Here is a 13,813-nt window from a genome sequence, read left to right as displayed (position 1 = left end):
TTATTTACTATTTTATTCAAACTTTTGCAATGTTCATGAGGAGTAAAGCATATCCTTTTTCTCTGGTCCTGCCCATAGCATTTTAAAAATAGTTAATATTTTTAAATCCTTACCCTAGGAGATGTTTTTATTGGTTTTAGAGAGAGATGGGGTGGGGGCGAGAGAGAAACATTGATGTGTGAGAGAGAAACATGGATCAGTTGCCTTCCCTACTGAGATACAAACCCGTAACCTTTTGGTATATGGGACAACATTCCAAACATCTGAGCCACCTGGCCAGGGATCTCTTTCTTCTTATACTTTGTTCCAAGTGTCTACTTTTGGCAATTAGAAATTACAAAGAAGTACTACAATATTTGGACCGAAAATGTGTGTGTGATTGAATGATGGTTAGCCTATGAGTTGATTGCTTTATTTTTAATCTGAAAACTTCATTATCTACTATGCTGGTCAAAACTACTCATCTATCATACTCTGCTTAACAATAGTACCAAAAAAAGGTTTCATCTAATAATTTATTCATTAGATCCTTTGAGAATTGTCCGAGTCTAAGCATTTATGAACAATTAACTTTCAGACATTGATATTTTTTGTTCTATTTTTATTAGGTAAGTTGAAGAATAATTTACATACAAAATTCACCGATTTAAGTAAGTTTGAAAGTCCAAATCACCACCACATGGAAATATAGAACTTTCCCATCATCCCCCGAATTTCTTTGTGTTGTACTTCCTTTGAATTCAGTCTCCCCGCACCTGTCCACAGACCCAAGCAACCACTGGTCTGCTCTCTATTGCTACAGTTGTTTTTTGTTTGTTTGTTTTTTGTTAATCCTCACCGGACAGTATTTTTCCATTGAGTGGAAAGGAGAGAGAAAGAGAAACATTGATGTGAGAGAGACACACATCAGTTGCTTGCCTCTGTACACACCTGACCAGGGTTGGAGACCAAGCCTGCAACCGAGGTATGTGCCCTTGATCAGAATCAAACCCAGGACTCTTCAGTCTGGGGTCCAACACTCTATCCACTGAGTCAAACGGGCAGGGCTATTGCTAGAGTTTTGCCTTCTCCATACATGAAACTAAACAGTATGTAATCTTTATGTCTGACTTCTTCCATTCATGCTTTGAATATTCATCCACGGTATTTCAAATATCAGAACATTGATTCTTTTGCTTTTCTATTGCTGAAAATTGTTACATCTTTTTGATACACTAGTTTGTGTATTCCCTAGTTGATGGTGTTTGGGTTCATTCTAGTTTGGGGCTATTAAGATAAAGCTGTTAGAAACACTTTTGAACAAGTATTTCAGTTGACATATGTCTTGATTTCTCTTGGGTAAATACCTAGTACTGTATTGCTGGGTTTTATGGTTAGTGTATGTTTAACTTTATACGAAATTGCTAAACTGTTTTCCAAAGTAGCTGTATCATTTTCAAGTATTTCAACCAACATTATTATATAAGAATACCAATTGCTCCATATCCTCAATGATACTTGATTTTTCTGTTTAATTTTAGTCATTCTATTTGGTGTGTACTGGTATTTCATTGTGGTTTTAATTTTCATTTCCCCAAGGTTTAATGGTGTTAAGAATCTTTTCATGTGCCTGTTTGCCATTCATATACCTTTTATACTGTCTCCATATTGTTACTTTTTCCAGAGTGTCTAATGCTTTGAATTATGCAGTAAGAAGTCTTTTGAGATTGGGCTTCTTTCACTTAGTAATATGCATTTATGTTACCTCCATATTTTATCATGGTCTGATAGCTCATTTAGCATTAACCCTGAATAATATTCTATTGTCTTGATGTACCAAAATTTATTTATCCACCTACTGAAGGACATTTTGGTAGTTTTTTTTTTAATTTAATGTTATGACTATAGTTTCTATTATACCTTATTCTTTTTTAAAAAATATATTTTTATGGATTTCAGAGAGGAAGGAAGAGGGAGAGAAAGATAGAAACATCAATGATGAGAGAGAATCACTGATCAGCTGCCTCCTGCACAGCCCACACTGGGAATCTAGCCTGCAACCCAGGCGTGTGCCCTTGAGCAGAATCGAACCTGGGACCCTACAGTCCTCAGACCGACACTCTATCCACTGAACCAAAATGGCTGGAGCCATCTTGATTGTTTTCAAAAATTGGCAATTATGAATAAAGTTGCTATAAACATCCTTGTGCAGGTTTTTTTGTGGACATAAATTTTCAACCACTTTGGGTGAACACCAAGGAGTGCAAGTGTTGTATCGTATGGTGAGAGTAGGTTTAGTTTTGTAAGGAATTGACAAGCTGCTTTCCAAAGTACCCCTACTGTTTTGCATTTCCACTAGCAATGAGTGAGAGTTCCTATTGCTCCACACCCTCACCAGCATTTGATGTCAGTGTTCCAGATTTTGGTCACACACTAACAGTTGTGTAGTGATATCTTGTTGTTGTTTCAATGTGCATTTCCCTGATGACATCTGATGTAGAATATATTTTCATATGTTTATTTGCCATCTACATATCTTTAGGTAGCCCACTTAAGATCTTTGGTCCATTTCTTAATTGTTTTTTCTTCTTTTTCTTTTTTCTTAATTGGCACATAAAATTGTAAGATATTTAACATTTTGTAGCAAATGGCAGGATTTCCTTCTTTCTCATGGATAATGAGTATTTCTCTCTCTCTCTCTCTCTCTCTCTCTCTCTCTGTGTGTGTGTGTGTGTTAGGTTGTTTCTATATCTTGGCTTTTGTGAATAATGCTGCAATGAACATGGGAATGCAGACATCTCTTCAATATCCTGTTTTCATTTCCTTTGGATATATTCCTGGAACTGGGATTGCTGGATCATATGGCAGTTTTATTTTTAACTTTATGAGGAACCTCCGTGTTGTTTTTTATGGTTGCTGAACCAATTGACATTCCCACCAAAAAAGCCCAAACAATCCAAAATTTTAAAAATGGGCAGAATAGACAGTTTTCCAAAAAAGACATCCAAATGGCCACCAAGTATATGAATAGGTGCTCAACACCACCAATCGCCAGGAAAATGCAAATTGCCACCACAATGAGCTACCACCTCACCCCTGTCAGAACTGCTGTAAATAGGCCCTGAGTGACCTGGGGGCGAGGTGAGGGGGGAGGGGAGCATCCACAGTCCTGTGACTAGATCTCATTTTCTCAGTGAGCCTATGCTTGGGGGCTATGAACATCGCAAGAATTTCTCAAGGGTCTTCTTGCCCCTGAAGTGGGACAGGATGGGTAGCATGGCTGGATTGGGTTACTCCTCTTCCCCTGGTGAGTTGAGTTCTGATCATTCCTCCACAGGTTAGCAGTGATGACATGAGAACTCATTTTTTTGGTTGATTTTTCTTTGTTAAATGGCATTTAAATATATAAAATAAATATCAAAAATATAAGTCTTTGTTTTACTATGGTTGCAAAAATCAAAAAATTTCTATATGTGACACGGCACCAGAGTTAAGTTAGGGTTTTTCAAAATGCTGACACGCCGAGCTCAAAAGGTTCGCATCACTGGGTTAGGGTCTGGTTAATTGGTTTCCCCTGAGTGGAGGGTTGTTAAGAACAGAGTGCTCTGGGGCATTTCAGAATGGTTCTTTCCCCCTCTTCCTGTGGCGAGCCATACTCAGCCCCACATTGGGTGTCTTATGTGCTGTGCCAGCTCAGCCAGGTCTGGTGACCCTGAGAGGGGGTGGTGAAGGATTGAGAAAAGACAGACAAGAGAAGAAAAGCTGGGTCTGGGTGGGACGCTGTCCTCTCTGACGGAGAGCCTCTCTGATGGAGAGCTAGCAACAGCGCCAGGGGCTACAAGCCATGTCTTTATTTTATAGCCAGATTCCACCAGGCAAAGTAAGGGCGTGGTCAAGATGATTACACTCTTCTAATCTACTCAATTACATGCACCTGAACTCTATCAAGCCCACATCACTCAGACACGTGGGGCCACGTGTTCGGACCATAGGTTCAAGCTTACAACTATGGCTTTTGGCTATAATTGTGCTGGGAGGGTTCTGCCCTCCAAGCTGGGACTTGCACGTGGCCATGAGAGGACTGTGCCCTCTCATTAGTCCAAGGCTTGAACCTGTCCAAACACTGTAGCCGCTCTCCACACTACATCAGAGGGGTTTTTCTCTGATATTTACTGTGGAGACCTGGGGAAGCCCCTGGAGATAAATCTCACAATATTCTGGGCTCCCTCCCATCCTATCCCTGGGTGCCTAGAGTTTTTAACTCTCAAAGGTCTTTGAGGCGATCCTCCTGCAATTCCTCAAGCACAGTTTAGGTTTCCCTGCCCCCACAGTGGTTTGGGGGCATTTCCTTCCTGAGTCTCTGCTCCGGTCAGTCATGGCTCCCTGTGTTTGCCTGTCTGTCTCCACTCTTGGGTGCAGTGCGATTGCCTGTGTCCTCCCCTCTCTTATGGATCCAAGAAGAATGGTCGATTTTTATTTATTAAGGCGGAGTGGTGACCTCCGCGTTCCCTCCACGTGGAAGGGGAACCTGGCTGAGGTAAGTGCATTTTCTTTTTCAGTGATAGGGATATTCCGTTTGTCTATTTCTTCCTGAGTGCGTTTTGGATTCTTGAAGAAATTTTTCCATTTCATCGAAGTTTTCTGACCTATTGGCATGAAGTTGCAAATGCTTCCTTTTTACAATTATTTTATTGAGATATATTCATAAAACATAAAATCCACTCTTTTAAAGTTTATGATTTAGTGGATCTTTTTTTTTTGTATGCTTCACTACTCTTTTCTGTTGAATCTGTACTGACATTCTCTGTTTTATTCCTCATATTGGGAATTCTGTCTTCTCTCTTTTTTCCCTGTTCAGTCTGGCATTTATCAATTTTGCAGGCCTTCTCAAGAAACAAGCATTTAGTTTCATTGATTTCCCACTTAAATTCGTTGATTTCTACTTATTTTATTATTTCCCCTCTTCTTTTTTGGGGGAAAGGAGGGTTAATTTTGTTTTCTAGTTTCTGCAGGTGGAAACTTAGATGCTGAAATTGATGTTTCTTCTTTTCTAATAAATTTACTGTCTTTGTTTCACCATTAGTGTTTAATGCTATAAATTTTCCCTCTAAACTTTAATTTACTTACATGCGTGCTACAAATTCATAGGGACTGTGTTTTCACTTTTATTTAGTTTAAGGAATTTTAAAATAGCCCTTGGTTGGCCTCAGGATATTTTTAGAAGTGTGCTGTTTAATTTCCAAGTACCTGGGCATTTTACAGATATTTCTCTGTGGTTTTGTTGTTGTTTTTCTAATTTAATTCTTATATATTCAGAGTACATACTTTGTATGACTTCAATCTTTTCAAATATATTGAAACATCATTTTGCATTAAACACCTAATTACCTTTGGAAAGTTTAAGTAATGAAAACAAGTCTTGTATTTCCTCTCACATTTACCACTTCTAGTGCTCTTGAATCCTCATTTGCATTTGGTATCATTTTCCTTCTGTCAGGAGGGAGGACTGACTTTAACAGTTGTTGAAGTTCAAGCGCTGGAAAATGAAACCTCTCAAATTTACTGTCTTTGTTGTTTCACCATTAGTTTTAAAAAATATTTTTGCTGGTGCAAAGTCTCTCCTCCCATTCCCACCATAGTTGTGTTTTAAAGATTTTAACTCAGTAACCATCTGGTTTGCAATGTTTCTGAAGAGCAGTCTACTGTTATTCTTATTTCTGTTTTTCTGTATGTAATGTATGTTTTCACTTTCTATTGCTGCTTTAAATTTTTTTTTTCTTTATCAGTATTTTTCAGGAATATGCTGATGATAAGCCTGTTTTGTTTGTTTATTCTGCTTGTATGCATTGAGTTTATTGGATCTCTATTTTATAGTTTATAGAAAACTTGAAAGTTAGTTGACCATTACACTTTAAAAAAAAAAATCTATTTTACAGAGAGAGGAAGGGAACAAGAGCTTGTATGTGACCTCATCAGGGATCGAGGGGAAACCTTGACTTATCAGGGTGATGCTCTAACCCAGTGGTCGGCAAACCACGGCTCGCGAGCCACATGTGGCTCTTTGGCCCCTTGAGTGTGGCTCTTCCACAAAATACCATGTGCGGGCACGCACATACAGGGAACGTGGTGGAGTGAAAGAAGATGTATTGTCGAGGATTGAGAAAGGTATGTTGAGATGGTTTGGACATATAGAGAGGATGAGCGAAAGGAGATAGACGAAACAAGTATACCAGACGAGTGTGGATGGGAGAGTTGGAAGGGGTCGACCTCAGCCAACTTACCTCAATCAGATTGAGGACATTTTTAGCAAAGGCCAGTTTAGGAGTACCCTAATTAAGTTAATAACAATGTACCTACCTATTTAATTTAAGTTTAAAAAATTTGGCTCTCAAAAGAAATTTCAATCGTTGTACTGTTGATATTTGGCTCTGTTGACTAATGAGTTTGCCAACCACTGCTCTAACCAACTGAGCTATCTGGCCAGGGCTATTTGATCCCCTTCCCCTTCCCCTTCCCCTTCCCCTTCCCCTTCCCCTTCCCCTTCCCCTTCCCCTTTCCCTTCTCCTTCCCCTTCCCCTTCCCCTTCCCCTTCTCCTTCCCCTTCCCCTTCTCCTTCCCCTTTCCCTTCCCCTTTCCCTTCCCCTCCCCCTCCCCCTCCCCCTCCCCCTCCCCCTCCCCTCCCCTCCCCCTCCCCCTCCCCCTCCCCCTCCCCTCTCCCCCCTCCCCCCTCCCCCTCCCCCCTCAAATAATGATCTACATGTATGTGTGGAAACTAGCCAGGCCATGGAAATACCTCAGGGAGGAAGGAGATGGGAAACTATTCAAAGCTTATAACAGACTGTGGATAATTTGTGTTCCCCCTTAAAGGGCATGGAGTTGCATCCACAGAAAAGATCTGCTTTACTAGAGTTGCTAAATTAGCCCTAGAGGAAAGGCTACTCAGAACCTGATCTCATAAAGCCTAAAGGCAAACCTCCAAAGAATCAAACTGCTTTCAAGTAACCCAAGTGTACACCAGAATAAAATCCTACCCTGCTGAAAGGAGCACAGCAAACCCAGTAACGAGCAATGCAAAATGCAGTGTCCGGCATCCAAACAAAAAAGATAGTTGCTTGTTATTAGCTATTCCTCAGAACTGTAAGCAGTACCAACAACTACCCTTAGGTTGCCAAACAAGCTGGGTGGGTCTTTATTTAAAAAAATCTCTTTATAGTGGAGGGCCACTTGGTTGAATTTATGCTAATGGCCATCTGTTTTATGTATTAAAATTAGGAGCTCAAATTTGTCTATATTCTGTATTCATGCACATTCGTGCAGTTCTCATTGACCATAGGAGAATCAGTAGACGTTGTTAGATAAAGCTCCACTTCTGTGCATCTTGGAATAAATACGTGCAGTTGGTCAGCCGAGAAGCAGCTCAGAAGTAGATCAGCTTTTGAAGCTACTCTGGAAGGTGATTGCTTATTTCTCTGAAATCTATTTACTGCCCTCGCACAATCATTACGGGGTCTCCAAAAAAACTCTGTGTGCCTCACATTACTTACATTTATTAGGTTTATCATCCAAATTTGCTTAAAATCTTGCACCTGTTTTCAAATAGTGGGATAACAAAGAGACAAAAAATCTTTATGTTCCTCCTAAAATTAGTGTAATATTTCATCACATCATTAACTTGAATTCTTAGATTACATTAACATTATAATTTAGACTTGATTTTACTGTTGACCTCATAGATGTTCTTATTAGTTGTAAAGTTTTGAAAATGTCATTTTCTTTTTCTATCTGATATAATTTTCTAAATCATTCTGCAGTAGAATTAAACTGAAATGTGGACTTTGTAGGGAAGTCTGTATAAATGCAGTGTGAATTAATGAAAATATTAAAGGAAATTCAATTATAGTCAAGACCATTTGGTGTGAAAAGCCAGGCAGACAAAGTGAGTGCTGTGTGTGATAGATCCCTAGGAAACTTGTTTGAGTTAGGAGATTGGAATGATTTTCAATTAACATATGGGCTGTTTCTATGCAAATAAAGGTTTCTCAAGCGCTTTAGGGAATGTTTGAAAAGTTAATTTAACTACAATAGTTGTGGGTATTACCTCAAAGCTGTTTACTCATGTATTTATACATATCTTTTATTTTATAGATGAACCTTCATTTAAAGTCACATCTTCTAAATGAGTACAGTACAAAAGTAATGCAGGGGTTATCTGTAGCAGATAGAGATATGGGTGACTTAAATTTTCTTCTTTAAATGTTATTTTGCTATCTTTTTCTACATTTTATAACCTTTCTCTAAACAATTAATTCTCATCCATGTTGCAAATAAAAGTACCCAAGAGCTTCTTGTCTAACAAATCAAACTTTTTTTTTCATAATCAAATATTGACAAGTCATTGCATTTTCCGAAGAAAATATATTGTGGTATTTGTAGAGAATGTATGACCTACAGCTTATCTGCTTCAGAATACTAGAATGTTTGAGTTAGATGAACTGATCTCTAAAACCTTTTTCAATTTGAATTTTCTATCTGGAGGAATCGAGGCTCCACAAGATTTTAGGATGGGCTGTGTAGTTTGTCCTTTAATACTTCCCAATGTCATTATTTAGCACCTCGACATGTTAGGATGACCTTCATTGCCACTGCACACTTTATTGCTTATTTTCTATTAGATGACTTGCTCAGGCAAATGAATGCAACATATAGTAAGGCCATTGATTCATCAGGTATGCAGGGGGGGTATGTTTTGTATAATATGTGACTTTTATTTTATTTTAATTTTTTTTATATTTTATTGATTTTTTACGGAGAGGAAGGGAGTGAGATAGAGAGTTAGAAACATCGATGAGAGAGAAACATCGATCAGCTGCCTCCTGCACATCTCCCACTGGGGATGTGCCAGCAACCCAGGTACATGCCCTTGACCGGAGTCGAACCTGGGACCCTTCAGTCCGCAGGCCGACACTCTATCCACTGAGCCAAACCGGCTTCGGCTAATATGTGACTTTTAGTTCATAAACATTCCATTTAGTCTTTGGTCAGTTCCCTTCTGAGATCTAATTAAATTTCCTGGGGATATTGTGATAGCTTCATTTGAATTAGAGTGAATCACTCAGATCTTAACTTCTGTGAGTGTAAATGCAGGAGGCATTCTACATTTTGTAAACTCAGACGGCCTTCTATTGAAATCTAGAAGCTGAGATTTTTGGCCTTTGTGAGACAATTGATCATCTCAAATTGTCTTTCTTTAGGCTAAATTTTCTATTTACAGATCTATGTTCTATGTGCTTTACATTTGGGAGTGTTTGATACCAACATTATATTAAAGCTTCTTCTTCTATGTTAATTGGTTACTTTGGAATATCACATTGATTATTATTTAATATTTAGTTTTGAAAAGAGTTGGCTCAGATTTGTTCCACTGAGTTCTGTTTGTTTGTTTTCATGTCTTTATGCTTCTAGGTGCTGATGGCACTGACATTTTGATTGTTGGCAGTGCTATCACTGATTGAGTGAGAGTTTCTCTTTATTTATTGATGTTTTGGTAATACATATGCTAAGTAGGACAAAATGAAGCCATACAGGATTGAGAGACTAAGGTCTGTTTTTTGAATGTTTCAAAGTAAAAGTGTTCATATCAATGAACTGGTTCTAAAGAGCCAATATCTACTACCACATTTACACAAGCCCTTCATGTCCTTCATTCCTCACCAGTGTTTAATTCATGGGTGATTATAACTGGAAAGGTCTTTAGGAAAATTTCAATTCAAACTTTTTACTATTAGGTAAGAAAAGGATATCCCCAGTGATGAAAAGATTTGTCTATATTCTGCTGATCATTACTAGTACTAAATCTTCCCCAGAAGGTTATTAGAGTTCTGGAAAGGTCACTTAAATCTTCCTAAAAATAGATTCTTTTTCTTTCTTAGAGGGAGTAGAATAGACAGATGTTTAGAGAAATTCAACCTCAGTTTCCTCCCTGTATCCTGTAATGATTTGAGGGGAAGAGTGGAGTAGGGAGAGAAGCTTTTAAGAAGATAAAGTTTCTTAGGGTTTTCTTTCCACTTGAACTACTTCTATCTTTTAGAATTAATGTCTTTAAATAACTGGCAAGACCCTTGGGTTTATAATTACAGGTATCTCCTGCCATGTATCTAGCTGATAAAGCTGTGGCTGAAAGAGACTAGCATCTAATAAAGCTATTGGAAATGACTGTCTAACAGTGTACCAACTTCACAGCTGCTACCAGCGGCATCAGAGCATCCTTGCATTTGTGACAGGCTACAGGAGTAGTTTTTGTCAACTGAGTAAGAGTGGAGAGGATATTTCATTGTAGGGACAAGATGGTGAGAAACAGATGACCTTCTCCATCTTCCCTTCCTCACTTTGTACAGAGGAATCTGTGGCCATAGGAGTCACCAGTCTACAGAGTAGAAAGAATTATTTTGGAGAAGAGAGCTGCCCATGAATCAGGAACATCCTTAATGAATTGTTACAAGAATGATACATAAGCCTCTGCATGTTTAGCCACTCCAGTGTTGGTGTTTATTTGATACAGCCACTAATATAACAGTGACTCGAATGGCATTTTGGATTAATCATGTCAAATAAAAATAACATGCTTATTTATTTTACTGCCTAGATATGTTTCCCTGTGTCTATAAATGAAGTAATAGCCTTATTTTTTATTGTGAAAAGTAGGAAAGAAAAATATATGAAGGGGAATGATAAAGGTGATGCCTTTAAAGCACATGTTTATAAGGCATATCATTGTTTATCTCTCAAGCGATTTTCCCATTTTACATGAGCTGTATCATTCCCTTTCACAGCGCCTGCTGTTGTACTGGGTGACTGATTCACAGAACACATTGGCATTGGCTCTATTAGCCTTCTCCCAAGCTATTTCTCTGAATGTAGTATAGTGCCCTTTAAGATTTATTTAGAATCCACTGTTGTGTTAGCACTAGCATCTTGTGATGTGCTTTCATAAAAAATATTAAGATTTATATGTGGAGCAGACTTCTTTAAACTATATCCCTCATGTTAGAATTTGGAGTGCATGTATATGAAAATTCAACTAATTTGGATGCATTCCTCTTATATTGGTTTTTAGGTACTTGCAGCATGCCTGTTGGTTATAAGACATGGCTATAATAATATTACTAACAGTAACAATGATAGCCAGCATTTTTTGAGCCATTACTATGTTAGATACTGCTCAAACTCCTAATGATATTTACTCACTTAATCCTCATTGAAGATGAATGAGGTAGGTTATTAACATTACTCTCATTTACACATGAGTAAAAAGGGATAAAGACATGATGTAACTTGCCTAGGTTTCCATAGGTGGTAAATCTGATATTCAGTCTTGGAGTTGATCATTGTAGCCACTACACTGCATACCTCCCAATTATGACTGGGGCTTGTAATTAAGAGAGGTACATGAGCCACCATATTGAGTACCTGGCAAAAATATCCTAATTTAGTACCCCTCTCCCCCCAATAAAAGTAACCAGCAAAATGGTATTTATCACTAAGTTTCAAAGAAAGGCAGCTGAAGCTCAGGAAAATTAGGTAACTTTCTTGGCAAACTAAGAGTAAGTGTAGCACAAAAGGTGAGCTCAGCTGACTGCCATTGTCCACGGTGGCCTGTCTTAAACATCGTCCAGGAGGATAGATCTTGCAGCTCACCCCTCAGTCGAGATTAATTGGTCTGGAGAGTAACACATCACTAATCCAAGAGCAATTAAGACCTAATTAAGGTTTGATATATAAGGCTCACTGAATCAGAGACCATGTTGATTTATCAGATCCATTCATATCGATCATTTTTCCTTCTGTCAATTTTATCTCAGAGACTGCTGTTCCATGTTGGTGAATATCGAGTTGGTGGCCATGTTGGACCATGAGCCTAATGAGTAAGCAGGTGAGGCTGGGCTGGACATGCAGAAAGAGCAGAAACAGAACACTAGCTCACCTCAGAGGCCGTAGATTCCTCAGTTCCTGACAGATCCTAATTTCTTTGCACAAAGTTTATTCATGAATTCAGTAAGACTCAATATATCTTCAAATAATTCATTTTTATGTGAAACAATTTGGATAGATTTATGATTCTTGTAACCAAAAGTGTCTTTTTTTTTTTTTTTTTTTTTTAAATATGTTTTATTGATTTTTTTACAGAGAGAAAGGGAGAGAGATAGAGAGTTAGAAACATCGATCAGCTGCCTCCTGCACATCTCCTACTGGGGATGTGCCCGCAACCAAGGTACATGCCCTTGACCGGAATCGAACCTGGGACCCTTCAGTCCCCAGGCCGACGCTCTATCCACTGAGCCAAACCGGTTTCAGCTAACCAAAAGTGTCTTGGCTAACACACATCAACTGAAAAAGGAAACTGGTTGGCTAAGTGAAACTCCCTGCTGGGCAGCCCCAGAAATGTTCCCTATTCACTTAAGTGCTGGATTAGTTGCAAAGTAACACAAGATGAAATAAAAGTTATCTCCCCGCCCCCGCATCTGGGTCTGCAATTTTTGAGTAAGAACCTAGGTAAAGGTCAACAGAGGCTCTGTATATTAATTAAAACAACACAAGCTGCTGGAATAGATGAATCTATGACTTAACACAATGGAAGTTCCCATCTAATTCTTGTAGAGTAAAAAGTGGTGTGTGTGTGGGGTGGGAGCCTCTGACTCACCCATCATTCACGAATCTCAGCTGACAGAGGATCTGACGCACTCTTCTCTAACAGCTGTCAGTCTGTTTTCTGTATGAGTCTGTTTCTATTTTGTTTGTGTTTTTCTTTTCTTTTTTTTTTCATTTAGATTCCACATATAAGTGAAATCATAGGGTATTTGTCTTTCTCTTACTGGCTTATTTCACTTAGCATAATACTCTCTAGGTCCATCCATGCTGTTGAAAAAGATAAGATTTCCTTCTTTTTATGGCTGAGTAGTTTTCCACTGTGTAAATGTACCACAGCTTTTTTATCCACTCATCTGCTAATGGGCACTGGGCTGCTTCCAAATCTTGGCTATTGTAAATAATGCTATAATGAACATAGAGGTGTATATGTTCTTTCTAATTAGTGTTTTTGGGTTTCTTCTGATAAACTCTCAGAAGTGGAATTACTGGGTCATAAGGCATTTTTAATGTTTTGAGGCAACTCCATACTGCTTTCCACAGTGGCTGCACCAGTCTTCAGTCCCACCAGCAGTGCACTGGATCCCCTTTTCTCCACATCCTCAACAACACTTGTTATTTATTGATTGATTTATGATAGCCATTCTCACAGGTGTGAGGTGATATCTTATTGTGGTTTTAATTTGCATTTATCTGATGATTAGTGACATTTAGCATCTTTTCATATGTCTGTTGGTCTTTTAGGAGAAATGTCTATCCAGTTCCTTGGCCCATTTTTTAATTGGATTGTTTGTTTGTTTGTGGTATTAGTTGTATAAGTTCTTTATAAATTTTGGACATTCACTCTTTTTCAGATGTATCATTGGCAAATATGTTCTCCCATTGAGTGGGTTTTCTTTTAATTTCATTCATGGTTTCCTGGGAGGTTTTATTATTATTATTATTAATACTTCCATTTCATTAATTATAATTAATCTATTCAGTTTATCTGATTCTTCTTGACTCAGCTTTGGAAGATTGTATGTTTCTAGGACTTTTTCTATTTGGTCCAGATTTTCCAATGTGTTGGCATATAGTTGTTCGCAGTATTTTCTAACAATCACTTGTATTTCTGTGTAGTCAGTTGTTACTTCTCCTCTTTCATTTCTGATTCTATTTATTTGGGTCCTCTCTCTTTTTTTTCTTGATGAGT

At 38.3% G+C, this 13,813-nt stretch overlaps 1 protein-coding gene across 5 annotated transcripts in view; it reads left to right on the top strand.

Annotated features, from left to right (window-relative positions):
• The window catches only part of GRM7 (glutamate metabotropic receptor 7), a 751,085-nt gene that overhangs the window by 149,104 nt on the left and 588,168 nt on the right, over positions 1-13,813 (top strand). The gene's annotated exons all lie outside the window — the stretch shown is intronic.

The sequence above is a fragment of the Myotis yumanensis genome, unplaced genomic scaffold (assembly GCF_028538775.1).
Source record: "Myotis yumanensis isolate MYYU_CA2020_CCGP unplaced genomic scaffold, mMyoYum1.0.hap1 SCAF_14, whole genome shotgun sequence".
NCBI classification, from domain to species: domain Eukaryota; kingdom Metazoa; phylum Chordata; class Mammalia; order Chiroptera; family Vespertilionidae; genus Myotis; species Myotis yumanensis.
This window is presented reverse-complemented; position numbering and strand designations above follow the sequence as displayed.